The 22,598-nt window shown below is 42.8% G+C and overlaps 1 protein-coding gene across 6 annotated transcripts in view; it reads left to right on the top strand.

The window, feature by feature from the left end:
* RIN2 (Ras and Rab interactor 2) overlaps positions 1–22,598 on the top strand; it is a 225,070-nt gene that overhangs the window by 135,794 nt on the left and 66,678 nt on the right. The window lies entirely within an intron of this gene.

Here is a 22,598-nt window from a genome sequence, read left to right as displayed (position 1 = left end):
GCCCTTCCCTGCACTTGTCCATATGTCCAGGAGCTCTCTCCCCACATCACTCTCTTAAAACTCCTCAGTGAGTCTCGTGGTCCCCTTCAGGTTTCTGTGCCTCACGCCCACCTTTTCATCTTTATCCTGCGCAGTGTTTGGTCTGTCAGGAGTCCTGAGCTTTATGTTTTCCTTCTCCGTCCCTTAGTTCAAAACCACACAGCAAACACTGGGATAGAGCTGACTCCCCACTTAGAAGCTGAGAGAGGAAGGAAGATTGCAAACTCTTATTATCTATTTGTTGTTAGGCCTGCCCCATGTTTTTGGAAATAACCCCTGTACCTGAAATCTGTGGTGGGGGCTGGAGAAGACCAGCAGAGAGAAGGAGACAATCACTTAGGACAAAGTCCACAAACCATGACCTGTCGGGCACCTGTTTTTGTAATTGGGACACAGCCATGCCTATCCATCTATGTATTGTCTATGGCTGTTTCCGTCCACAACAGGGAAGCTGAGTTGCTATAGAGAGAGTTGCCTGCAAATCATAAAATATTTACTTTCTGGCTCTCTATAGAAAAAGTTTGGTGATTGCTGACTTGGAAAATAATTGCATTTTGTCACTGCATCTTCAAAGGCAATCTTAAGGGTGGGTAGCCATGTCTCTACTTGCTTTACAAATGAACAAACATACGCCACTGCCAGTAAGAGCTGGGTCTCTGAGGGCAGAGCCCATTCTCTTTCCTGAATCACATTATCTGCCTCATATAGGTCATCAGAAACAGCTAGAATGAATACAGCAAAGGTCTCAACCTCAGAGGCCTACAGGGGCCAGGTGGATCATGTAGACTAGGAAAGCCAACCCAGGCAGAAGTTGATAAACGGCAACAATATTTGACCATAGTACTGGGAAGCAATAGGGAATGGTGGAGACTGTCATGAACTGAGGAGCAGATGCCCCATTTAATTTTTTTAAAATTTATTTTGAGAGAGAGACAAAGAGAGAGAATTCCAGGAAGACTCTGTGCTGTCCACACAGAGCCTATGCGGGGCTCAAACTCACTAACCGTGAGATCATGACCTGAGCTGAAATCAAGAAAGAGTGGACGCTCAACCAACTGAATCACCTAGGCTCCCCTTATATGGGAGAAGGCAACATCACCAGGATGACACAGTTTTTCTAATTTCCAAGAAGCTAAAAACCTTTGAACTTCAAAACTTGGGTTTTTTTGTAAATCTCCTGATTTTTGCTTGAAATACACTTTATGTTTAAGTGTTGGAACTATTTTAACCATAAAGATAGGACAGGCCGAGGTAAAGCAAGCTGGACAAAACATAACTGAGTGTGTCCAGAGGCCACCAGGGACTGCTGATATCTGACATTGGATATGACCATCAGAGCTTCTTTGCAGCTCTCAATGAGGCAGCAAGGAGTTTTCCTGTGCCCTCACCAGGAAAAGCTCATACCAGTCAAGCCTTCAACTGGACACTAAGCAGCCTCAGACTCCACTTATCTGCAGAGAGAAGTGCCCAGGAGTCAGAGAGGATACAGAGATACAGGAATGCTGAATTCTCAGAGGAGGGAGGTGGGTTTTAGGAGAACCCCAGGATCTGAGAGGAAGCTGCTAAGTTCATCCTGGGTACAGCCAGCAGAGGCTTTCCAGGGATGCACATGTCAACCTTTTCAGATGTAATAAAGCCCAATTTTACCTTTACTACATCAAAGATATGTGCCCCCTAAATGCAAATCAAAACTACAATGAGATGTCACCTCATGCATTTTAGAGAGGCTAAAATCAAAAACACAAGAAACAAAGGGTGTTGGTGAGAATGTGGAGAAAAAGTAACCCTCTTGCACTCTTGATGGGAATGCAAACTGGTGCAGCCACTGTGGAAAACAGTATGGAAGTTCATTAAAAATTTAAAAATAGAACTACCTTATGATCCAGCAATTGCACTCCTGGGTATTTATAGCAGCATTACTTATAACAGTCAAGATATGGGAGCAGCCCAAGTGTCCATTGATTGATGAATGGATAAAGAAGGTGTGTTATATGTATATACAATGGAATATTATTCAGCCACAAAAAGAATAAAATCTTGCCATTTGCAGAAACATGGGTGGATCTACAGTATAGTATGCTAAGAGATGTAAGTCAGAGAAAGACAACCATATGGTTTCACTCATATATGGAATTTAAGAAACAAAACAAATGAATAAATGGGGAAAAAGAGAGAGAGAGAAACCAAGAAACAGACTCTTGAGGCACATGGCTGACTCAGCAGAGCATGCCACTCTTGATCTCAGGGTCATCAGTTCAAGCCCCACGTTGGGTGTAGAGCTTACATTAATGGAAAGAGGGGGGCACCTGGGTGGCTCAGTCAGTTGAGCGTCCGACTTCGGCTCAGGTCATGATCTCACAGTTTGTGGGTTCAAGCCTTTCATTGGGCTTCATGCTGACCACTTGCTCAGATCCTGGAGTCTGCTTCAGATTCTGTCTCCTTCTCTCTCTGCCCCTCCCCCGCTCACACTTTGTCTCACTCTGTTTCTCAAAAATAAATAAATGTAAAAAAAATTTTTTTGAAGGAAGGAAGGAGGAGAGGAAGGAAGGACAGAAGGAAGGACAAAAAGAAATGGAGTCTTAACTATAGAGAAAAAAACAGAGGGAAGGTGAGGGGGGGGGATGGGTGAAATAGGAATGCACTTACTATGATGAGCACCCAGTGATTAAAATAAAAACTTAAAAAAAAAAGTGAGGGAAATACTGTGGAAAGGTCATGGGTTTGTAAGTCTGAGAATCCCAGCTGCCAATCCCTTCCTGCAAACATTACCAGCTACTTGACATGGAAAAAATGCTCAGAGCTTCAGTTTCTTCATCTGCAAAATGGGGTCACTAAAAGTCCCTGCCTGTTGCACCAGGACAATGTGAGGATTAAATGATATGAGGGAACCTACTTGCTGCAAAGAAGGCCACTGGTTATGTGATAGCTATCATTGGCTAAAGCTAACAAAGTGTATTTTTTTTTCTTCTCAAATTTTTATTTAAATTCTAGTTAGTTAACATACAGTGCAGTATTTGTTTTCAGGAGTAGAATTCAGTGATTCATTGCTTGCATACCACACCCAATGCTCATCATAACAAGTGCCCTCCTTAATACCCATCACCCATCTAGCCCATTCCTCACTCACTTCCCCCCATCAACCCTCACTTTGCTCTCTAAGAGTCTCTTATGGTGGGGCGCCTGGGTGGCTCAGTCGGTTAAGTGTTAGACTCTTGACTTCAGCTCAGGTTGTGATCTCATGGTTGGTGAGATTGAGCCCCAAGTCAGGCTCCATGCTGTGAGCTCTCTCTCCCTCTCTCTCTCTGCCCCTCCCTCCCTCACACGCTGTCTCTCAAAGTAAATGAATAAACTTAAAAAAAAAGAGCATCTTATAGTTTGTTTCCTTTTCTCTTTTTTTCCTCCCCTTTCATGTGTTCATCTATTTTGTTTCTTAAATTTGACATATGAGTGAAATCATATGGTATTTGTCTTTCTCTGACTAACTTATTTCATTTAGTATAATACATTCTAGCTCAATTTATGTTGTTGTAAATGGCAAGATTTTATTCTTTTTAATGGCTGAGTAATACTCCATTGTATATTTATACCACATTTTCCATTTGGAGAGATTTGTAGTCATTTGTGAGTACCTACTACTGTTGACCCTTGAATAACACAGTTTTGAACTGTATGGGTCCACTTACATGTGGATGTTTTTCGAAAAATATAGTATAGTGCTGTAAATGTATTTGCTCTTCCTTATGATTTTCATAATAACATTTCTTTTCTCTAGCTTACTGTATTGTAAGAATATAGTATATAATACAAAATATGTGTTAATTGACTGTTTATGTTAAGGCTTCTGATCAACAATAGGCAATTAGTTTAAGTTTTGGGGGAGTCCAAAGTTATACTTGGATTTTCAATTGTTCAGGGGGGTCAGTGCACCCACCCTTGTGTTGTTCAAGGGTCAAGTGTATTTGAAGGAGCTGGACTTAGGGCCTGGGAGACAGAAAAAAATACACACAGGGAACATCATGCCTGCTGTCACGTTTTTGCTAGGAATCTGCCAAAGGACATAAAACAAATACACCTGTCACCAGAGCAGCCCATTCAGTAATCTCCTCTGGGCCCCCTTCACTGTCTCCTCTAACCCTTCCACTCACCCCCACAGTCCTTTCCTGCCTGACCCCCAAGACCATATTAAATGCACTTAGAGTTTCCTAAATACTGAAAAGTTTTGATCCACCACCATTTATACATAATTAAAAATAATTTTTTATTTTTCCCAAGTGACACATAAGTTAACTCTGACAAAATTTAAATTGTTTCCTTTCCGGGGCACCTGCGTGGCTCAGTTCGCTGAACGTCTGACTTTGGCTCAGGTCATGATCTCCCGGTTCATGAGTTCAAACCCCACATGGGGCTCGCCGCTGTCAGCCTGTCAGCAAAGAGCCCTCTTCGGATCCTCTGTCTCCCCCTCTTTCTCTGCCCCTCCCCTGCTCATGCTCTCTTTCTCAAAAAATAAAGAAAATATTTAAAAAAATAAATAAAAATAGATTGTTTTCTTTCTGGAAACAGAAAGATGGGTGGGCCCATCAAAGATGAGCATTTTTGTGTACGTGTGTGCTGCCAGGTGTGGGTACCGAAGCACATGTGTGGCAGCCCCATGCACTCCTGGTGTGGGCTGATTGTGGTTGGAGCTCTAATGCCCATGGCACCTTCTTTATGCTATTTCCCCACCATCCTCCCACCAAGTTACCCCTACCCCTTTTACAAATGAGGAAATACAGTCTGGGCCCCTTGCAGGAGGGAGGATCCCAAGCTGGCCTTCCAACCAGGCTTATGTGGTTCCAGGCCTCATCAGTAAGCTCAGCAGGCCTACTACAGCCCACGGTGGGCCACTGAGTGCTGGCTGTGCTGGGGGCTCTACTGGGTGCGGCCAGCAGGTGCAGTGGCCATGGCTCAGCCAGGTGTCACAGCCCAGCAGCCTTTGGGGGGAAGAGGTGCCAACTGCCTCAGCCAGCGCTTCCTTTGGCTTGTGTTCCAAGGGCACATCAACACAGAGTTTGAGGACAAGGAACATCGCTTACTGAGCTTTCCAAAGAGATTTCCCAACAGTAAAAATGTGATAGTGAGCTTTGGAGATGTGCTGACAGAAATTAGGGAAGTGGTTCCTGGCAGCTGGGTTTTCATTCTTGTGTGCATCGTTTTAACTTTTTCCCCCTTGGGGCTGGGGGTAGAGGAGGGAGGTTATTGATATACTTTACAGAAGAGTTGCAAGAATAGTAGCACGAGAGATTCTTCATATTACATACTCTCATGTATGTATGTATAATAGGCTTTCATGTATATATATGTACTATATAATTTTAAATTTCCATAGAAGTTGCAAGAATAATTGTCTATACCCATTGCCCCGTTTCCAGATTCCTTAGCTGTTTACACTTTGCCCCATTTGCCTGATGGCTCTCTTTCTTTCTGCGCACACACATACACAAGCAATTGTATAAATCTGTAACTATTCCATAAATATATAAATTTTGCCTCTTTATATGCAATCACATATATTTTCTTATATATTTGAGAATGCAGTGGAGAAATCACACCCATTTAGACCCTTCTGTGTGTATTTCCTAGAAGCAAGGATATCCTCTTACATAGTCACAGTAAATCACAAAAGTCAAGAAATTGAACATGGCTATGACACTGCTGTAGCCCACAGTCCATCTTCAATGTTTGGTAATCACCCCAAGTTATGACCTTTTGTAATTTCTTCTCCCCTCATTCTAGATCCAACCCAGGCTCACTTCTGCATTTCAGAGGTCATGATTTTTGAATCTTCAAATGGCACCATTTTATTCATTTTATTATATTTTTAACTTTTTATTGAAGTGTAACATCCATACAGAAGGTGCTCTCATCAGTATCCAGCTTGATGAATTCTCACAAAGTCAACCTACTTGATACTCATTCTAATTGGTGGTTTATCTATGATGTCAAAAACATCAGTCCCTTGGTTATCAGAATAGATAATTCTCAGCATGTGAACCCAGTGCATGGATGTGCAGCCAGCCACAGCCATGGGGCAGGTGATGTGGGCTGGCAGTGGCATTGATCAAAGGACCCACAGGGCTCTCTCTTTGGCTCTTCCTTCCTTACCCTTTGGATGCCTGTGGCCCCCGGCACCCTTTACAGAGCATCCACTCATTGTGTCTTGATGATTAAATTAAACTGAACATTAAAAGCAGATTCTGAAATTCCAGACTCAACTCCAGAAGTCTTCCCCACACACTCATTAACTGGACTCAAACAGAAGTCTAGCCATAGACAACAGTGCTACCTATTTAGTGATCCGAATGGCTTTACTGAGAGTCAGGTGATTTATGTTGAGCAAATACAAGTTGTCGGTATTACTTCTGTCTGTGAGCACTCACCAGACATGTGTTCCTTGTTACTTATCCCTGTCTTACCTTTCCAATCACATTGTAAGCCCATTGAATCTTCAGGGACATAGGCCAGGGACAATGTCCTATACCTCTTTTGGTTTCCATTTAGCTCAGCACCCTAATAGGAACAGGTCTCCAATAAATGAGTTGACAGTGGCTCTCATTCCAAGTTTACTTACCTACCTACCCATACTGTGCATTGACATCACTGGTGTCCCAGCATGTAATTTCCCACCACGAGAAAGATTTTTCTTTGCGAATTTGCACTAAACAGTTGTTGTTTTCTTGTCTGCTGTGCAGCTGAATTTTTAATTTTTAATTAGTGAACTGAATTATTAATAAAACAATTGCAAGAGTTTACTTCAACAATATATATTAGGCATCCACTATGTGGCCAGTTGGGTAAGATACTGAATATACTGACATCAAAAGCATTGATCCTGTCCTCTGGGCTCTTACAGGCCACTAGAACCTTGCTCCACGTGTGGGCTGTCAATCAGCCGAGGAATTTGTTAGAAATGCAGAATCTCAGGCCCTACCCCAGACCTAGGAGTCAGAACCTGCGTTTTAACAAGCTCCCCAGGTGGTGCGTGGGCACATTCCAGTTTGAGAAACATTAGTCTGGTGGATATTATTCTGTTAGTTTTATTCTTAATGATAATAAGAGTTGAAAGCATCTTTTTTTAAAAAAAATATTTTTTTAATGTTTATTATTTTTGAGAGAGAGAGCCAGAGCATGAGCAGGGGAGGGGCAGAGAGCAAGAGGGAGACACAGAATCTGAAACAGGCTCCAGGCTCTCTGAGCTGTCAGCACAGAGCCTGATGCGGGGCTTAAACTCAGGGATGGAGAGATCGTGACCTGAGCCAAAGTCAGACACTTAACTGACAGAGCCACCCAGGCACCCCAGAGTTGTAAGCGTCTTTATCACAGTGTGTGTGTGTGTGTGTGTGTGTGTGTGTGTGTGTGTGTGTGTGTGGAGGAAATGAGGCCAGGCTAGCACTGGAACACTGTGCCCAATTCTGGTCACATGACCTAAACCAAAGCAGAGTTTCAAGAATACTCTAAGATTCCCCCATATACCCATTACCTGGGAACACTAGGGAGGAGCAAAGGCTGTAAGGGGTATTGAAGGCACCTAAATGCTTGAGCTGGAGTAGATAGCCTGTGAGGTCTTGCTCTGAATTTATAGCAAAAAAGAAAAACATTGGTTCGGTTCCCCAGTAGCAGATTCAGAGACAGGATGTGAATGCCAGAAGTCTGTTTGATAGGTGATCACAGGGGGCTCAGGTACGAGAGTAGGGGAGTGAGACAAAGTAGGGAAGGCAGACTCTTGGTCCTGGGAGACTGAGTAGTGAGTGTCCATGTTGTCCCTCCAATGGGGAGGAAGCTGGGGTATTTATGCACCAGATCTCATCCTACTCTGAGCTCTTCTGAGCATCCACAAACCTTGGGGGGAGACTTCTAGGTGCTTGCAGTAGAAAGCCATTACAGCCTACGGGGGCGGTGGCCTCCATGGGTTAGGGGCAAGGCACTACCCACACCTGCTACACATATTACGCATATCCTATATGAAATCATGAGGTCAGGGTGCCTCTGAAGACTCATGCATCAGAGATTCAGTTCCTGATCAGGAGCAAACCCTTTGCATTTTAACAAGTTTCAAAGCCTCAGTGATTCATCCCCTCAGAGTTACTAATCGTCTTCACAAGACTGAAATGACCGACGTTCACATTTTCTTAAAATCCAAATTCCCTTTTCATAATCCCTCTGCCTTCTTCCTTCCCTAAACTAAATATATGTGCTCAGAAGACATTATCATACTCAACTTACAGAAAATAAGATTTTAATGGTCTGTTTCAAAATTCTTGCTTTCATGTTGCAAGTTGTAGATTCATGCTTCCTCTTCAGTTTGTTTCCTTTGAATCTATACTCTGTTCATATCTGGTGGGTTTTTCTTGGTTTTGTTTTTGTTTTAATTAAGACAGAGATTCTACATGCAGCAGTTGTCCCCAGAGGCCATGTCAGTGTCCCCTTAGGTCAGCATTTCTTTGAGTTTCTCCAGAATGCCGCTTGGCTGAAATGGTCATCAGCGAAGAGTTGTAGGGCAGTAGTGGAATCCTGTGCACCCTGTTATCATCCTGGGGACCGACCCCGCACACCAGCATCTTAAAGATTCTGAGGAGCACACAATGACTTTGTTTGACTGAATGTTTATTCCAGTGTCATCAACTGTTTCCAGTGTTACTGGAACAGTAACCCTGTTTGGAAATCCCACCTGCTCACATCTTACATTGCTGTTGTTGGGCAAAAAACATTTGGGGAAATGCTAATTTGAACACATCTCCCAGCTTGTGCATTTGAACTCAGTAGGCACCTGGAGTGGGTTCAGTAGAAGCAGTGGTGCATAGGAAAATTACAGCTCAGAGTTTACTTCATTTTTTATAACTAGAAGAAAAGAGAGAACACTTCCCTATATATAACTGATGGTTTGGAATGAGGAATGCCTTCTGTTCCATATTGAGGTCAATGCCTGGCTTGTAGCTGAGTAGATCTGTCAAAAAAAAAAGGTGCACTGTATAGGTGAGGTGCCACTTGTACTTGGCAAGGTCCTGACTTCAGGGAGTGAGGAACCTCATTCCACAGCTCCACCATGGCAAATGGCAGGCCATCTTATTTCCTTTGTTTTATCAAGACTTGCACCAGCCAGGTGATATATCATGGGCACTTAGGTTTAGCAAATATCAGCACCTATTGGCAGAGTAGTATACCACAGAGTCCATGTGCTCTCAAGAAAACATGGGGCACCTGTGTGGCTCAGTTGGTTAAGTGTCCCACTTTGGCTCAGTTCATGATCTCATGGTTCTTGGATTCGAGCCCCACATCAGGCTCTGTGCTGACAGCTCAGAGCCTGGAGCCTGCTTCAGATTCTTTATCTGCCTCTCTCTGCCTCTTCCTGCTCTCATTCTGTCTCTCTCTCAAAAAAAAAAATAATAATAAACATTAAAAACAGTTAAAGAAAAGACTTGTCTAATTGCTGTTCTGTTAACTCCAGGCTCTATGTGAATTCCACCCTTCAAATTACTCTTTCCCTTCTATTTTTCCCAAAATTAAGATAGCTATATTTCCTATGGAAAAAAATATGCTTATTGCAGAAAAATTTCAAAATGCAAAGAAGGAAGAGAATATTACCTATATTTTACCACCACTAAATGCTCCATCTGGAAATGGGCCCTGTGAGTATCTACATGCAAAGGCATCCAGAATTTTGCTGTTTTTCCTTTATAGTACATAAATCCACAGATAAATATATTGCACAAATGGGCTCAGAGAATACATGCCATTTTGCATCTTTTCTTTCACTAATTTATCACTATATTGATATACTGATGTATGTTGCACATATCAATTGATATATAACAGGATTACCGTTTTAAAATTTATTATTGAGATATAGTTGACATACAATGTTATGTTATTTCAGGTGTACAGCATAGTGATTTGACAATTCTATACAGTACTCAGTGCCTACCACAATAAGTGTAGTTACCATCTCTTCATATATCACATTATTAAATATTATTGACTGTATTTCCTATGCTGTGCTTTTATCTTCAGCACCTCTTTATTTTACAACTGGAAGTTTGTACCTCTTAACCCTCTTCCCCTGTGCCACCCATCTCCCCGCCCACCTCCCCTCTGACAACCATCAGTTTGTTTTCTGTGTTTTAAGAGTAACAGAATCACTATTTCTGTGGCCGTGTAGTAGTCCAGTATATTGCTGTACCATATTTTAACCAGTCCACTGTTGTTAGACATTTAGTTCTTGTTCACTATCATAAACGATGCAGCCAAGAACATTCTTTGATATATATCTAATTATTTCTTTGGGGCAGTTCCTAGAATTAAAAGTGCTGAATTCAATAGTTTTCATATATAAATTGATGGTATACATTCAGCTTGGCTTCCAGAAAGGGTGAGTCATTCTTTCTCCTCCAGTGCTTGTAGAAAGCCCAGTAAAGCTAAGTAGGAAGCTGGAAGTGGTAAAAGGGAAGTGAATGTGACAACAACATTCATGCCACTGCATTCTGAAAGGCACAGAAGGACAGCTAGGGATCAACAAGAGTTGGAGCCAGAAGAGGCATTAGAAATCCATTGATCTATTTAATGCTTGAGAAAACTGAAGTCCAAAGAGGTTAAGGACCCCCTACCCAGCATACCCACATACATATACATGCACGAGTCCTGGGGCCCACAGTCGGCAAGTGTCTTAGGATGGATGGCCCTAAACCTCAGAGATAATTTTCAAAAATGAAAACCACTGTACAGTTCTCATATAAGCACTTAGTGAGTGTGTGTCAAAGATTGATTTCACTCATTAAAGAGAAAAGCAACAGGATGTTAAAACCAACTCTGGATGTCAGAGACTGGCTAATAGTCACTGGACAAAAGAATCCCATGTTGAACCAGCGATAACACCCACTGTTAGCCAGCTTTGTGTGTCTAACTTTGAAAGGTTAGATATAAGCTTGATACTGCTAATATTCAATAATGTTTTGACCTTCAAACAATTGCAATTTCATATGGTTAAACCTAATACAAAAGTGGATGAAGATGTCCAGGGCAAAAAAATTAAAACCTTTTTTTTTTTTCTAATCTTTTCTGCCAAACAAGTATCATTTGCCATTTACCAGTTTTCTACATGTTCTGCATCTGACTTTATACACTCTGGGCTTTAATCAAAGGACAAGAGTCAAACAAAATGACATTCCAGACGACCCTTAGGTAGGCTTGGTATACAGTGTTCAACTATGATTTGAAAGGCAACTTTTTTTTGCATCAAGCTTTGCATAGTTTTGTTAACTGTAGGAATAAACCACTTGTGGTTGAACTGATCGATGGATGGATAAGGTTGATCTCAGTGGTGAATCTACCAAAGCTCCATTGGCCTTAGCATTCCTCTGAATGCTCGAAGGCCAGAAGGGCACCATACTCAGGTCTTAGTGCATATTTCCTATGGCAGTGGGCTTCAGGTTTCATGTTTCCCAGGGACCTGGGGCCAAAGTACCTGCTCAGGGTGCAGGAATCTGTTCTTGCCAGGCTTCCAGTCATGGTCAAGGTAGAATGCTTTCCATGAGAGCCATCACACCTAGTGAGGGTGCCAGGTGAAGCCCAACACCAAGCCTGCTGGTCATCTTGCCACTCCCTGTTTTACAAACTCCAGGATGCTAGTCCTCACGCAGCAGATTTGCCACTGACCAGACAGCAAAACAAGCCACCAACAACCTCAGGCTTCTTGGTCCATGCAACCTTTGGCCTCTCCAACTTGAGCTCCATGAAGACGTAGATCAGTGCATTTCAATTCCAAGATTTACTGATTTCAAATATTTATCATGTCTGAAATCATTTGTATCCTATAGTCAGTGGTGTGTTATAATTTTAATTGGTAGCTCTTTTTTTTTGGTGGCATATAAAGTAAGAGTGTGCCTTATAATTATAGTATCAAAAATTTGATGGAGCTCACTGTGTTTGTGTTTTTCTTCCCTATTACAGACCCAGAGCCTGGTGCTTAATACATACTTTATAAACATTTCTTAAAAATATAAAGAAACAAATGTAATATCAGATTTAAAGCAAAAATGCTGAAACTAACCAGGGCTGCAGAAGATATCAGTGCCAACTCTTGGAAAGAGAAACTCTGTTCTTTGTGGCCCTTCTACCATTTATCTTGTTACTTAACCTTAAAACTCAAAGCCACAAGTAGTAATGTGGTGATAATGTGTGACTTCTGAGGTCATTGAAGAATTGAGCACAATACTGGCCTCAGACAACTGACCAAGTAAATTGGGACCTCAGCAGAATGACTGTTTTAAGATGCAGCCCCACAAGTTGTTTCCACATTTCACATATTGAACTACAGACACTGTGTATATCTGAAAAACTTTCTGTACCCCAAGGATACACTAAATTTGAAGTTATATCAGTGTTTGTAGAATCATTTCAAATATAGTGAAAAACAAAACCCAAAAAACTCTGGGCTTGTTTTCTAGAAGTTGCACGGAACTGGCAGCCCCTAGCCATCCTGGTCCCCCCAGGCCCTCACAGCCTGCACATACTTGCTGTTGATTTTCTGGCAAGGTAGAGCCTACTTGGACCTCTGTTACTTTTTAGTAGAAGTAGTTTACAACTTAGTCATTGAAGGGATCATGTCTTAAAGCCAATGGCTTCTGCTCCATGACAACCTAACCATGCGTTCTGGATGTGCAACCACATGAATGGTTGTTGGTGGTAAATAGTTGACAAATCTCGAGCAGTGTCTTTTAGTGGCTACCACTGTGTCAGTCACTTCCCCACCATGTCCAGCTGAGCATGGACTGGTTGGAGCTCCACCTCCTCCATGTCCTGATTTAGCCCTGATCTAGGAGGAAAATGAACAGGGAAGTTACCAAGAGGAAGGCAGAGGAGGAAGAGCACTTGTTCATTCAACAATTCATGTGTGCCAGGGACAGCCTGAGCTCTGAAGATATGGTAGTGAGTAAAAAAACATAGTTCCTACCCTGTGGAATTTATACCCAGGTCTGGGCATTTGAGAGAGCCTCTGGCTCCAGGAATAACCCACAGGCAGGACCATCAACCTCAAATGGTGAAAGAGGGGAGCCAAGAGTGAAGGTTGGGGGCTGTCTTATGTTCTCCAGAAACAGGTCCAGAGCTAAAGACTTTTATGGAAGTGGCTTTTCAGGAAGTGCTCTCAAGAGAAACTCATAGTGGGACAGGGAAGGAGGTCAGACAAGAGTCCAGTTTCAAGCAAAGTCCCTTGAAGAAACTTTGGCTCCATCTCAAAGGGAACTCAGGGACAGTGTAGATCTTGCTTCTGAGTTGTCTTTACCAGAGAAAAGGGAGCTGGGGCATTTATACCTCAGTACCCATCTGGCATTGGCCAGGAATAGACCCTGAGAGCACTTCTGGGTCTTGGTGCACCAGACAAAGCTCGTTCTAGCTACTTGAAAGCTGTGCTTTGACAAGGACATTGGGGATGGCTGTGTATGGCCAGGTTCTCTTCTCCTGGCCACTTTGGGAAGCATTAGAGGCCCCGTCTGGTGGAAGGACTGGTCTCAGGGGAGGCCACTGTGCTGCCTGATGTTTGCAGGGGTTTTCAGATCTGAGGAAGGTCCAAGAGGCTAAGAGGTATGAAATCCTGGTCCATCAGCATCTTGAGGTGTACCCAAGGGGTACACAAGGGGGCCAAGAAGCCCCATGGAATTCAAGTCCCTATAGGGACATAGCATGTGGAAGTCTCTCTCAGGTGCATTGTTACAAAGACCCATGTCCCTCAACAGATATAATTAGCCAACGTATCCTGCTATCTTAATCCCACCCCACACTTCTAGCACCCTCTGAACCAGACCTCTGACTTTTTTGTTATGGATAGGTGATGTAAATTGGTGGGCACGCTCCCCACCAGCAAATACTAAAAGTGTACACCTGCTGTAGGCTTTGCCTGCTTTCACTTAAAGTGGAACCTTATGCAGCTCCAAGAAGCAGGCCTTAGCGTATCTTCAGTCCACAGATGAGGAGATTTAAGGAATCACATCATTTACTCAAGGACGCACTGTTGAAGCTGCATAGCCAAAGGAATTCCAAGTTGGTCATTTAGCCAAATTCTGCTCTTAAATATTAGATCTGTTCACTTGTGTTGGTTTCCTCTAAATACGGCTATTTAGGAAGCACAATTCAGCTCAGTAAACTTGAAGGTCTACTTGGCCATCGATTCATGAATGGGGCAGTGTCTTGTCCAGCAAGTAAAACGGAGCTCCAAGGAGCAGTTACAAAATGGAAGACCTGCATAGGCAGAAGGGAGTGAGGACAAGAAGTCATAAATGAAAGAAAGGTTTGTGTTAGGCTGGGTCACCTTCCTCTGGGGGAAGGGCCCAGGTCTGTCCTGCAGTTTATATTACTAGTGTTGATTAGGAAATTGCAGACTGGTTGAAAATGCCACTCCTGGGAGAGGCTGGAACTGCAATTAGGTTAGGCATTAAGTCCTAGTTTGCCGACACGGGGGTTTGCACAAGTGATTCTTTTTGGGACCTATTATTTCTATTTTTGACACCATTCTTTTCCACTTTGAGGTAAAGACAGAAAGTTATTCACACATCAAACCATTCATTTCACTTTACTCAGAAGAGGGTACAGGGGCAGGTTGCTTATTACCTTTTTCTCTGTGTATGTGTGTGGTGTGGAGATTTTTTTTTCTTTCCACTCCAAAATAGAAAATGGAATAAAAATACAGTAAATGTTGTATTTTAGTAAACAGTAAGGTTCTGGCTATTACTAGAGGATGTTTTGAATCAGCAGGGCTAAGATGGGCCATTGCAAAAATGCTGTTGAGTTCATTTGCTCCCCATTTGGAATAAAAAAAAATCAAGGGCAGAGTTCTACCTCCTGCCTCATAGGCCACCCCCAGCCTTTGGGCATATTTTTAAATGGCAGCCCTCTGGTACATTCCTTGGCCTGCAGAAGGCAGGCAGATATAGCCTTGGGGCAGATATAGCCATCCCAGAGTGTAGGGTATAGGGGTTTGGGGAACCTAGCTTCGGCCATATTAGAGTTATCCCTCCCCTCCTTGTCCTGATTTCATACCACACATAAAATTTTGTGTGAATGAATGAAAGGACTACTAATAAAAAAGTACATTATATGGAAATTGGCAACACTATGTGTAAGTCTCAGCAGAAAATAGAGGAAACTGTTTTATAACCTCAAGATAAAGAATGTCTTCCTAGACAAGGGTCAATAAACAAGAGCTATAATGAAAACGTTTTGATTCTATCAACATTAAAAGCTTAGGGAAATTAAAAGACAAAAAAAAGCATGAGAGAAAATCTTTTAAATATTTGAGACAAGAGATGCATATTCACAACTCATACAATTTAATAAGAAAAACCAAGAAATCCCAAGATAGGCAACAGATAAATGAACAGGCAATTCCTCAAAGGAAGAAATACAAATGGACAACAAACATATAACCCGAGCAAAGCACATTGAGACAATTAAAAGTCACTTCTATTCATCAGATTGGCCAAAGTTTAAAAGTTTGATAAAATGACACAAAGACAAGTGAGGGGGAGACTTTCAAAGATGGCAGAGGGAGTACAGCTGGGCACAGCCACCTGAAGAGCAATGTAGCACCATCTCAGAACTTTGTATGTGAATGGAGCCCAGCATTTTCTGTGCGGTTTCACACAGTACACAAGGATGTTTAACAGAGTACTGTTTATGCCACAAAACACTGGAAATGACCCAAGTGTCTGTCAAAATAGAATGGCTACAGGGTGTATCCTATGTATTATCTCCATGTGGTATATCCCTAGGGTGGAAAACCATTGCCACTTAAAACGAATGAACTAGGGCTTCATGTATCAATGTGGATAAATCTTACATTTCATTGTGGGAAATAAGGGAATTATAGGACAATACATCGGTATAATTCCATTTGATAGAAAAAGCACAGAATGACACCATTCAAGAATGGCACACAGGAAACTGATAAAAGTGGTTACCTTTGGGTAGGTGAAAAGGATTATGGATGAAGGATTAAAGGTCAGGGAAGATTAGATTTAACTACAATAATTTGTTCAATGAGAATCTATTCATGTATGATGTCTGCAATTATAATTAAATTTCAAAAATATAAATGCAAACACCCTTGAGAGATGTAACACATAAAGTTTAGAAAACAAAAACAAACAAACAAACAACGGACAAGGTTTTGAGATGCTCCATCATCATTTTCTAGATACTCCTCTGCAAATGGAAGGAAGAACCCTTCATTATTTTGTTTGTTTCCACAGTGATAGATCCTGGGGGCAAAGATCATCTGAAAGCTGATAAGGAACCCATTTCCAGACTACTTTATTTATTTTTTATTTTTTAATTTTTTCTTTAATGTTTATTTACTTTTGAGAGAAAGAGAGCATGAGTAGGGACGGGGCAGAGAGAGATGGAGACACAGAATCCAAAGCAGGCTTCAGGCTCTGAGCTGTCAACACAGAGCCCGATGCAGGGCTTGAACTCGTGAACTGTGAGATCATGACCTGAGCCGAAGTCTGACGCTCAACCGGCTGAGCCACTCAGGTACCCCCAGACTACTCTAAAAGAGCCCCAACATGGGATGTACCCACCAGACCATGAGGCTCCCCCAGCTTGGCAGAAACAGACAGGAGAAAGATTATTTGGGTCATGTGGTTTTTCATGACCTGGAGGTAGGTCTCATCCCACAGGGCTGATGGGACTATAAAGGCCCATCACACCCCAAGGCCAAGTTGATGCACTGGGCGAATAGAAATTCCATAGCTGAGAGCTAAACACTTGACTTTTCCCACACCCTAGGTTTCAAGTCTTCACCATATCAGTAACACATCCCTTTTCAAACCACGATAACATTCCTGAGTTCTACTTGCCATTTGAAGAGCACTGTATCAGAACTTGCTTTATAAACACTTTCTCCTTTTAATTCCGCTTGGCCTTCAACAGACTTTTTTTCTCCTTTTATCTAACCCTAAAAGAAAGAACACAAGATTTGGAGTCCCTCCCTTTTCCCTCCCCCCGCCCCCAGCCTCCCATGTGTGAGCACGGATGGCATCAAGACTTCTGTCCCCAGTCGGGGAAAATAGGCGTCTAGTGGGCAGATCTTGAGATTAGAGACTTCTGGGCAGCCGTCAAAGGAAGATTGGACTCCACAAACACTGTTCTTTTGTAGATCCAGGTCTGCCTCTGGTAATGAAATGGCCTCTTTCCAGGCCAGGAGGTGTATATGCCTATTTGAAGTGTTTTTTAGTATCACTCTGCTTCATGGTAATGCTCACAATTAATAAAAAGAGAGAATTTAAATAGGACGAGAAATGGGAAGCATTTAGATGCTTGTTGCAGTGTTTTAATCTCATTGTCTGTTTTTAACCCTCCAAGAGAGCTTCCCCTCAGTAGCACAAGCCTTTAGCATCAGGGATCCAACTGTGTGCCCAGACAGGTTCAGGACATAGCCAACAGGGGGGCAGTATGGGATTTGAAGGCAGGTCTTTCTGAGCCCAAAGCTGGTGCGCTTACCACTGGTCCATGCTGCCAGATTACCAGGTAGTTGTCACAACTAGACATCCTTGAAACTGGACAGAGCTGCTTGAAGTGTGCCTTCTCAAATGAGGTCCCCGCCTGCGGAGAGATTACCAGAGTGATTACAGAATGGTACAAATTAGTGTAGGCTCCTGCTCTAAACTGGGGTGCTACAGGCCCAGCTTAGTCCCGGCAGAGCCCTGGGTATGATCTCATAGGGAAAGAACTTGGACCTTCCTGAATTCTTCTCCTTGGCCTGAATGCCAGTTAGCATGAAAATCACCCAGGTGAACAGTTCAGGCTTTCCGTGCTTTGTTATGCATGAATGCTCATGTGTGAAGATATGAGTACCTTGGGTTCTGAGTAGAATGAGGGAGGAACCCAGAGACAGAAGCCCTGGCTTGACTTCCTCTCTTCTGTCTTTTACAGCAGCCCCCTCTCTCCCTGTATGGGAAGGTAGGCACGCCACCCTTTCTTTTTCCCTGTGGTAGATAACAAACACAGGCAATGCCCTGGCTTTATCAGGTTAGACTCTGTGATGCCCAGTGCTTTTTGGTGTCTGTCTCTTGGGTTTGGGTCCTTCCTCACAACTTGAAGCTTTCTAGAAATGAGACAGATGCTGTATTTTTGGTAGAACCACTGTCTCCCTAGCTTCGTGCCCTGGAACCTAGTGTCCTGTCTTCCTCTCTGACTGCACTGAATAGTAGCCACTTGGCTCTGTGGCCACCTTCCCGGGTATCCACACACATCCTGGGCAGACAAATAGGGTTGTGAAGAGCAGTGCTTGCTTGGCAGATGCTTAAGCAGCCCCTTCCCCGTCTTGTAGGAATTCTGGACAGTTACAGAGATGTGGTGGGGTCTTGGGTTGCATAAGTGGATATGCAGAAATTTTGATTAGCAACACCAACTTTGATAAAGCACTTAAGCTGAAACTGCTATTGTCTGTAACCTGGGAAAGGTTAGCTGAGAACTGCCCCCCTTTAGTGGGTGGCAGGTTATCTGTGTTTGTCCTCAAAGAATTAAATTGGGAAGAGATGAGATAAGATCAAACATCTACAGGAATTAAACACACACACACACACACGTACCTGGGAACAATGTGGGGAAGCTCTCAAATCCAATCGTTGACACCAGGACAGACCTCAGGGAGGAGGAGATGAATGGGGATGACTTTGGCTGGGGGAGGGGTGTGGTGGGTGTAAAAATAGATCATTCAATGAGTCAGGCTTGACTCTGGAATGCTAAACTCTGGTCCCTTTCTTTGTCAGGTACAACCCCCTGCGACATCAGATGCATGAGCTAGGGCAGAAAGGAGGGTGAGGGGAGAGGTGGAGGCTGAGAAAACCCTCATGCAGCTGGGAAGGGTACCATAGCCACCCAGCCAAGTGCACCCTATGTCCTTGTCCACCTTTGTGTCTTAGGGTCACTGCACTTCTGCATTACAGATAAATCCGAGTGCTACTAAGTGAGAACCACAAATTCTAGGTTCTTTGTGTTTGGTCAGGGACAGAGAAGGAAACAAGTGTGGCATGTGGAGGTCTGGAGATGCTACCAAAGGTGTCAGCAAGACCAGTATCAGGAGGAACAATCTGGTAGGAGAAGATCAAGGGCTTCTCCTGGGGAAGGCTATTTTTACGTTCAAATTAATATGGTGGCTGTGAAGGTGACTGAGGGTGGAGACAGTGGTTGTGCCTAGTGACCTGCCTCTTTGCTAGGGATGGGAATTCTGTCTCCTAGGTTTGCCTGAGACTGTGGGTGACCCTCCTGTGTGTGACTCTCTTGTCCAGGACCATAGCCATGGCCCAGAATGGGACACTGACCCAGCCCAGATTGAGGAGCTTCAGGACAGACACTCAGATTGCCTTCATCACCCCACTCACTCCCACCTTCTCTGACCTTCCATCTCCCTCCATTTTCATACACTTTTTATTTTCCTAATAATTTTGATTATGACTAAACATACTGAAAATCACACATCCTGCTAAACACATATCATTCAGCTCTGTCAATCTTACCATTTTGCCATTTCATTTTAAGAAATAAAATCTCGGGGCACCTGGGTGGCTCATGGGTTGAGCATCTGCCTCTTGATTTTGGCTCAGGTCATGATCCCAGGGTTGTGGGATCCAGCCCTGCATCCGGTTCCAAGCTGAGCATGGAGCCTGATTAAGATTCCCTCTCTCCCTCTGCCCCCTTCCCCCGCTTACTCTCTCTGGGTGGGGGGTGAGGGGGAAGGAAAGAAAGAAAATCTCACAGATGGTTGAAACACTGACCTGTGAACATCTCCATCCATTTCTCTTCCAGAGGTGACCACTATCCTGGATTAAGATTATAACCCCCATATTACACATTGGAGTAGTCTATCTATGTGTGTATTTATAAACACTATAGTATAGTACAGTTTTGAATGGTTTTAAACTTTTTATACTGGATATAACCCTTTTCAACTTTTTTTCTTGCTTTTATGAAAAAATTTTGAGCATTTGTGTTTGTATATTTGTTAATACTGATAACTCTGGTTCATTAACGTTAACTGCTATGTAGTATTCTATACCTCATTCTACCCATTCTCTTATTAATGGACATTTAAGTCCTTGTAATTTGGTATTCTTACAAATAATGATGCAGCAAATATTTTTATAAAGGTCTCCTTGCACCCATGGGCATGAATTTCTCTAGAGCACATACCTAGGAATCTGGGTGTCTTTGACTCTACCAGACATTCCCAAATTGCTCTTCAAAGTGGCTCTACAAATCCTACTCCTCTAGCAGCATTTGGGGAATTACTGTTTTCCCACATTCCCAAATATTTGGGATTGTCAGACTTGTATTTATTTATTTATTTTAATGTTGACTTATTTTTGAGAGAAAGAGTGTGAGCGGGGGAAGGGCAGAGAGAGAGAGAGAGAGAGAGAGAGAGAGAGAGAGAGAGAGGCAGAATCTGAAGTGGCCTCAAGCTCTGAGCTGTCAGCACAGAGCCCAATGTGGGGCTTGAACCCACGAACCATGAGATCATGACCTGAGCTGAATTCAGACACTTAACTGACTGAGCCACCCAGGTGCCCCGGGATTGTCAGACTTTTAAATTTTTGCCGCTGGGATATGTGTAAAAGGGATCTCCTAGTCATTTTCTCTCCCAAGTCCCCAGTGCTTCTAGAATGTTCACCTACCGCTTGCATCCCAGAACACACAATAGGGATGGATCAAGCATGGAGGACCTGGCTGGCTCCCTTCTTCTGACCGCCAGATATTGGGAGTGTACAGAGTGTCCCTATTTGCAGGGAGCCCTTCTCTATCTCCACTTTCCCCTCAGGTAATCTCTCCCTGTCACAGGGCTTTAGAATGCTAACACATATGCCAATGACTTCCAAATGTGTAAATCTCTCCATACTGACTGTCAAAAGCCACTTACCAAATTTGTTGATGGCCAATAAGAAAATCAAATAAGGCTTAACCTACCCAATATCCAACTCGATTTTTTCCTCAAACCTAACCCTTCCCCATGTCAGTCAAGGGCACTGCCATCTGTCTAATTTTTCAAGCCAAAAACATAGGAGTTGTCCTTGATTCTTCTCTTCTTACCCCTCCTACATTGAGTCCGTCAACTTCTTTCAATTGCTGTATTAAATTGTTCCCCCCCACCCACCTTGTTTCTAAGTCCACTGCTAGCACCTTGCTGTAAGCCAGCTGGACCACTCTTGCCTGGATCACTGTAGTTGCCTCAAAACTGGTCTTGCTGCTTCTCCTCTTGTCCTTACAAACCATCTTTAGCCAGCAGCCAAAGTGATCTTTTTAGAACATAAAACAAAGAAAATGTCTTTCCATCCTAAAGCCCTTTGATGGTTCTTAGTGTAGAAATCTCAAATTTATGGATACATGATCTAGAATGCCAGTAGACCTGGTCCCTGCCTGCCTCTCTGCCACATGCCTCCCCACATGCCACATGCCACAAGACTCTGGGACTTTCTTTGTATGGAGGGGTCTTCCCATGATCTTTTCATGGTTCCCATCTCATTCAGGTCTCCATCACTTCCTCAAGATCTACCCTCACCATCACAACCTAGCTAGAGTAGTGGCCACTTAGCTGCCCCCTATGGCATCACCCTGTTCCATTTTCATCCTGGAACTTCTCAGTGCTCAGGGCTGTGGTCTGTGCTCCACCAGAGTATCATCTCCATCAGAACTGTCAACCTTATTCTGTGCTTGTATAACCTGGCATGAAGTGGGTGCCCATAAAAGTTTGTTGAATTAATGAATGAACAGATGAGGTCAACATTTTAGAACAGCCTATAAACTCAAAAGAAGTTTCTCCCAGAGTCTGGGTGGGATAAAAACTGCTTGAGGCAAGACAATACCTGTCTTTGGCTATAACAGCAATTGTCAAACTTTTTAGTCCTTAGATCCCTTTATACTATTAAAAATTATGGAGAACCCCAAAGAACTAGTATTCATGTGGATTATATGTACAGATACTTGCTGTATTAGGAGTTAAAATGGAGAAATTTTTAAAATACTTATTTCAAAACAAGGATAAATCTATTATATTATGACATAAATAATGTTTATATAAAAAACAACTATATATTTTTAAAAATAAGTGAGAACAGCTGCTCTACACATATAATGCCTAGATAGCACCAGGAAGGATTCTGTTAGATAACTGATTAGGTGGCCTCAAGAGTTTAGACCAGCCTTCAGGTTCAGCTGGAGCCTCTTCCCAGGTGTATGGGTAGAGGATCTAAGCCCGCATAAGCCTTCTGCAAGAAGAAGATACTTTTCCCTCTCCAGTCCCCCGCTGCACATTCCATGCAGCTCTCTCTCTTCCTTTTTCCCAGTCTACTGTATTAAAAAGAATAAATAAAAAGCAAAGAATAGGATGAGTAGTAAACTTAAGTTCTGGAAATTGATTACAAACTATACAGGTCCTTTAAATATGCTTATTTCTGTAATCAGAACCATGATTCTATAAATTTTAATGCAGGGAATTCCTCTTGAGTTTTGACTTTGACAAAATGAATGTGGAAGCCTGG

This window comes from Panthera onca, chromosome A3 (assembly GCF_046562875.1).
Source record: "Panthera onca isolate mPanOnc1 chromosome A3, mPanOnc1 haplotype 2, whole genome shotgun sequence".
NCBI lineage: Eukaryota > Metazoa > Chordata > Mammalia > Carnivora > Felidae > Panthera > Panthera onca.
Note: the sequence above shows the minus strand (reverse complement) of the source record. Positions and strands in the feature narration are given on the sequence as shown.